Source organism: Physeter macrocephalus, chromosome 5, assembly GCF_002837175.3.
Source record: "Physeter macrocephalus isolate SW-GA chromosome 5, ASM283717v5, whole genome shotgun sequence".
In the NCBI taxonomy this organism is placed as follows: domain Eukaryota; kingdom Metazoa; phylum Chordata; class Mammalia; order Artiodactyla; family Physeteridae; genus Physeter; species Physeter macrocephalus.
Genome location: NC_041218.1, coordinates 28,011,154 through 28,018,015, shown reverse-complemented (window position 1 = coordinate 28,018,015; position 6,862 = coordinate 28,011,154).

Genomic DNA, 6,862 nt, shown 5'->3' with positions numbered 1-6,862 from the left:
CCTCTGTCATGGCCTCTCCCGTTGCGGAGCACAGGCTCCGGACGCGCAGGCTCAGCGGCCATGGCTCACGGGCCCAGCCGCTCCGCGGCATGTGGGATCCTCCCAGACCGGGGCGCGAACACGGTTCCCCTGCATCGGCAGGCGGACGCGCAACCACTGCGCCACCAGGGAAGCCCTGCTTGCTTGTTTTTGAAGTATAATCGACCTACCACACTACGTAAGTTCCTGTTACATAACAAATTGACTCAGTATTTCTATACATTTCAAAATGATCACCATGATAATCTAGTTATGATCTGTCACTACACTATATTCCCCACACTGTGCATTTCATACCCATGTCTCATCATTCTGCAACTGGAAGTTGGTACCTCTTAATCTCGCTGTCATATTTCTTTCCTCCACCCACCCCTACCCCTCTGGCAACCACCTGTTTGTTATCTCTAACTCTGTTTCTGTTTTGTTAGGTTTGTTCATTTGTTTTGTTTTTTAGATTCCACATATAAATGATATCATACAGTATCTGTCTTTCTCTGTCTGACATTTCACTTAGCATAATACCCTCTAGGTCCATCCATGTTGTTGTAAATAGCAAGATTTCATTCTTTTTTAATGGCTGAGTAATCATCCATTGTATATATATACCATGTCTTCATTCGTCTATTGACAGGCAGTTGGGTTGCTTCATATCTTGACTATTGTAAATAACACTGCAGTGAACATAGGGGTGCATATCTTTTCTAATTAGTGGTTTTGTTTTCTTTGGCAAAATACCCAGGAGTGGAATTGCTGGATCATATGGTAGTTCTATTTTTAAGATTTTGAAGACTCTCCACACCATTTTCCAAAGTAGCTGCATCAACTTAACATCCCTACCAACAGTGCACAAAGGTCCCATTCTCTCCACATCCTCACCAACACTTGTTACTTGTTGTCTTTTTGATAACAGCTATTCTGACAGGCAAGAGGTGATATCTCATTGTAGATTTGATTTACATTTCCCTGATGATTAACGCTCTTGATCATCTTTTCGTGTGCCTGTTGGCCATCTGTACGTCTTCTTTGAAAAAATGTCTATACAGATGCTCTGCCCATTTTTCAATTGGGTTATTTGTGTTTTTGTTTTTTTAATGTTGAATTGTATGAGTTCTTTGAATATTTTGGTATTGACCCCTTATCGGATATATCATTTGCAACTATCTTCTATTCAATAGGTTGCCTTTTCGTTTTGTTGATAGTTCCCTTTGCTGTGCAGAAGCTTTTTAGTTTGATGTAGTCCCACTGGTTTATTTTTGCTTCAGTTTCCCTTGCCTGAGGAGATATACCCCTCAAAATATTACTAAGACCTATGTCAAAGAGCTTACTACCTATGTTTTCTTCCAGAAGTTTTATGGTTTCAGGTCTTACAGTTAAGTCTTTAATCCATTTTGAATTTATGTTTATGCATGCTGTGTCGGAGTAGAACACCTTAATTCTTTTGCATGTAGCTCTCCAAGATCAGGAGGTGGGTCTAACCCAGGCTCCTTTCCAATTATTGCTTCTGCCCTGGGTCCCGGAGTGTGTAAGCATCTGTATGTACCCTTTAAGAGTGGAGTCTCTATTTCCCACAGCGCTTTAACTCTCTGGAAAGTAAGCCCTATTGGCTTTCAAAGCCAAATGTTCTGGGGGCTTATCTTCCCAGTGCAGGATCCCCAGGACGGGGAGCCTGATGTGGGGCTTGGATCCCTTGCTCCTTGAGAAGGACTTCTGCAACTGTAATTTTCCTCCCCATTGTGGGTCACCTACACAGGGGTATTCAGTGTGCCATCTCTCCATCCTCCCACCCATCTCGCTGTGGTTCTTTCTTTATATCTTTAGTTGTAGAAGATCTTCTTTGCTAGTCTTCTGGTCTTTCTCATCAATAATTACTCTGTAAATAGTTGTAATTTTGGTGTGCCCATGGGAGGAGGTGAGCTCAGGGTCTTCTTACTCTGCCATCTTGGCCACTCTTCCCTTACATGTTTACCTTGAAGATAAAAAGTGAAGAGATTCCATCGTCAAAGTAAGGAAGTCTCTGGGTGGCCAGTGCTGATTCCAGGGGCCCCTTCTTCCTTCCTGATACGCTGGAGGTGTCTTGAAAAGAGCACGCTACTCAGAACCCTCTTGTTTGGCATGCAGCCAGGCTCATGGCTGCATATGGTTCTAGTGGGTCAGAGAGGAGAACATTTTTCCATCTATATCTGAGAGGGGATGAAACTAAAGTAGAGGCTGACCATGCTGCAGCTTGCTGAGCTTCTTCAGTGCCTTGCCACTGCTCTTGGGGTAAACCCCACCTGTATAACTTGCTAATCAAGGCCACTATTACCTGGTCTACCCTAACTATTCTAACTAGCATCCACTGTATTTCTTTCACAGCCTCCCTACTAGAGTGCCTCTGGTCTAGAAGAAAGACAATCAAATTTACTACTCTTCTCTGATCATACTTGAAACCCTTTTCCATGTCTGTTCATGCTGTTACAGTTTCCTATTTATGGACTCTTCTACCAAACACCATCTCTGACTCCTCCACTCTTGAGCCACAGTTAATACCCCTTCTGTTGGCCCCCAAAGATATCTACATCCTAATCCCTGGAACCAGTGACTAGGTTGCTTTACATGGCAAGGTGGAATTAAGGTTACAAATGGAATTAAGTTTGCTGATCAGCTGATTTTAAAATAGCGAGATTATATTGGATTATCTGCATGGGTTCAATGTAATCACAAGTCCTTAAAAGTAGAAGAAGGAAGCAGAAGAGTATGTCAGAGTGATGTGATGTGAGAAGGATCCAACTCATCATTGCTGGTTTTGAAGAGGGAGAAAGGAGACCATGAGCCAAAGAATGCAGGCAACCTCTTGAATACAGAAAATTCTGCAAGAAAACAGAGTTTCCCCTGGACCCTTCAGAAGGGGACACATACTTGCTGACACCTTGATTTTAGCCCATGAGAACTGTTGGACTTCTAACCTAGAGAAATTAAGATAAGCTACTAAATTTGTAGTGATTTGTTGCAGCAGTCGTGGAAGACCAACGCACCATTCTTTTTTGCTCACATGGCACTTTTTACCACTATTATAGCTGCATAGCTGGAGGCAGCAAATGTAGTGCATCAGAGTAAGATTCCACCTGGATGCAAATTTCTGCTTTGCTGCTCCTAAGCTGTATGATCTTGGGCAATTAAAGGCACTTCTCTGAACCTCCCTTCACATCAGATCATCTGCTTACACCTTTCCACTGCACAGAGCTCCGGTCCTTTGAGGTATTTCTCACTATTATAATTAAATAATCAATTGGGTGCTTAATTAAATGTCTGTTTCTCCCTTGAGATAGTGGTTTCCCCAAGGGAAAGAGCTCTAACTGTCTTGTATCCCTAGCACAGAGCTCCAGTGCTAAGCAAAAACAGGCATTTAAAAATATTTACCAATGAAATGGATTTGATTAAACATATCACCTTGGGTGTGATGTAGACAATACTGTCCAGTAAAATATCAGTACATTCAGAATGTAAAAATAAATTCACTGTACCAGTATAATTCAGGGATTTAGGGAGCCATGACTCAAGAGATTTCATAATCTCCTCTTTTCAGACCCCATTTTTAAAGTTATTCTATTTTGTCCCCTCCCTCCTTACTTTGCTTTCCTAACAAGGAGGTGTTTTCACTGTTAGTTGTACCTAGAACAGATGGAAAGTTTCATAGCTATAGGTAGGGCCTCCCCAGGTATCTCCGCCCTGGTAGAGTCCCCATGAGGCCAGTGTCTGATACTCATATTTACAGGTAAAAAATATAAATTTACTGTGATAAGCTCTAGGGGACTGATTCAGCTCAATCAGCTAAAAGACCATTTGTTAATTTACAGTGAGGAGTATTCCAGGGGCAAAACCAAAATTTATTTGCACTGGATCATACCTTCTTTCTCCAGCAGGAAAATTTAATAGGAAAAACTTTTTTTAAGTTTTAGAAAACAGAGATGTACTATAAACCTAACAACTTATAAATACAAAGCATATATACCGAGTACTCTCATAAGCAAGTAATACTCCTAAAAGAATGATTCAGACTTTTATTTGAATGCATCCAGAATTGGTATTTGCTGTTCAGTGATCACTGTAAATGGTTAATAGATCATATATGTAATTGTCTTGCCTCCAGACCATAGAAAAAAAGAAGAATCTTTTAAAATTTATAACAATGCCAACTTTAACGCTTCACATCTTGTTTCTAAATCTTAAAAACTTTTTTTCATCCAATAAATACTTACCCTTCAGGCATTCTCTAGAAATGGATCCCTGCAGAGCTCTTGATATAAGCCCTGTAAAGACCACTAGTATGTGAAAGGAAGTCTATAGAACATGCTAGTGATTCATCATTCTAGGTTATTGATATTCAAGCCTTGAACTGAGCTGAACCTCCAAGAAGCCACATATTTGTCCCAGAGAAATCTGAGTCCCTATAGAAACAGAGGGCCCTCAGCTGCTATGAAGTTTGTTTATAAGGAATAGTTATGTGAAGAATGTGTCAGCATCCTTTCTAAAGTAAACTGGAAGTTGCTGTAGCTTATACTGTTCACTATCCCTGTACTATCACAAAGGTCTGAATTATCAGTCAATGAAATAAGAGTCTTCCTCAGCCTTAAGCTTTATTAATGATTAGCAGAGAATTCAAAACAATAATGCAAGCAGCACCAATATCTAGGAGGCCCCATACATCAGATGCAGCTCTTAGAGTACTCATTTCTGCACCTGAGTTCATTTGGTTTCAGAATAATTCTACCTAATTGGGTATCAGCCAAGCACAGGGAAATCACTGAGCTGGGGCCTCTTGAATTGATATGCCTCATTAATCATATAGACCTGTTCTGGCTACATAATTAAATCCTATTCTTCAACACAGCAGCAGGAGCACATAATTCCATAAATTTCAGATTTATTTATAAGACTCAAACTAGATAAACCAGGTACACCCTTCTAAAAGGATTCCTGTTCCATAAGTCAATGTTTGCACAAGTTCAGGTCAATCTTCTCTCCAGCATCCCTGAGGACAGGAAACTAGTTACAGACCCACTGTTAAATCTTTTCTTCCCTATGCCTATATAAGGATCCTTCAGGTAAACTACTGAAAGAATTTAGCAGTAGAAAAACTAGCTCTCTCTCTTAAAAAGAGGTCAAATAAATAAACAAATATCGATAAATAAAATAGAACTATTAATTCAAAAAAGATGTGCTTACTTTTAATTGACAATAGGAATTATATAACTCAATATAGCTCTCCTTTTTTGGCTTTAGCTGCTACAGTATCATGCCTTAAATAAGTACATAATCTTGAAACTATTTATATCCAAGCTTTTATATATGATTACCTTCAATCTCATATACCATATGATTTTTTTTCCTATAGAAGTGCATCTTCTACCTCCTACACTTTTGGTAGGAACGTAAATTGGTGCATCCACTATGGAAAACAGTATGGAGTTTCCTTAAAAAACTAAAACTAGAACTCTCATATGATACAGCAATCTCATTCCTGGGTATATATCTGGAAAACCAAAACTCTAATTCAAGAAGATACATGAACCCCAATGTTCACAGCAGCACTATTTACAATAGCTGATGAGTCATCAACAGATGATTGGCTTAAGAAGATGTGATATATATATATATATATATATATATATATATATAATGGAATATTACTCATCCATAAAAAAGAATGAAATATTGCCATTTTCAGCAACATGGATAGACCTAGAGAATATTACACTGAGTTAAGTAAGTCAGGCAGAGAAAGACAAATACTGTATGATATCACTTATATGTGGAATCTAAAAATAATACAAATGAAACTATATTCAAAACAGAAACAGATTCACAGACATAGAAAACAAATTTATGGTTACCAAAGGGGAAAGAGAGGGGGGAGAGATTAAATTAGGAGTATGGGATTAACAGATACAAACTACTATACATAAAATAGAAAAGCAACAAAGATTTACTGTATAGCACAGGGAATTATATTCAATATCTTCTAATACCCTTAATGGAAAATAATCTAAAAAACACATATATATACATGTATATATAAAACTAAATCACTTTGCTATATACCTGAAACTAACACAATATTGTAAATCAACTATACTTCAATAGAAAAAAAGAAAAAGAAATGTATCTTCAATTTTAAGCAACCTCAAACAATTTTTGGAATAAATATATTCTAAATAGCTAAAAGTTGTATATTTGTCTAGAATAAAATTATAGTTAGCTCCCTATTTCTGAGAGCAATATTGCTTCTCTTCCATATCTGCCTCTTCACCATCTTACACTTTTTTTTTTCACAAATTACCACTGATAAACATCATAATCAAAGGTCATGGAACTTAATTCCTGCTACTGGGTACTTTCCTTCCCTACCGCCTTTCCCAAGGCGAAAGCTCTGAGTTAACTGCATCACCCTCACCCCACAAACCCAGGGGCCTTAATCAACTGTTGTCTGTTCACTCTGAAGTTCCAAAGTTCCTGGATGCTGGAGGGCTTGAGGAAACAGAAATTCTCATCCATGAGATTTGAATAACTGCTCATGGGGTAATGGCAGGATCACCATATTGAGAGGAGGAATAAGGAGTGAAGGCTATCAGGAGAAGAAACAGTGGAATAGGGCCTGTATTTTATGATTAGGCAAAGAGATTAAAAGGATATGCTCAGGGCTTCCCTGGTGGCGCAGCGGTTGCGCGTCCGCCTGCCGATGCAGGGGAACCGGGTTCACGCCCCGGTCTGGGAGGATCCCACATGCCGCGGAGCGGCTGGGCCCGTGAGCCATGGCCGCTGAGCCTGCGCGTCCGGAGCCTGT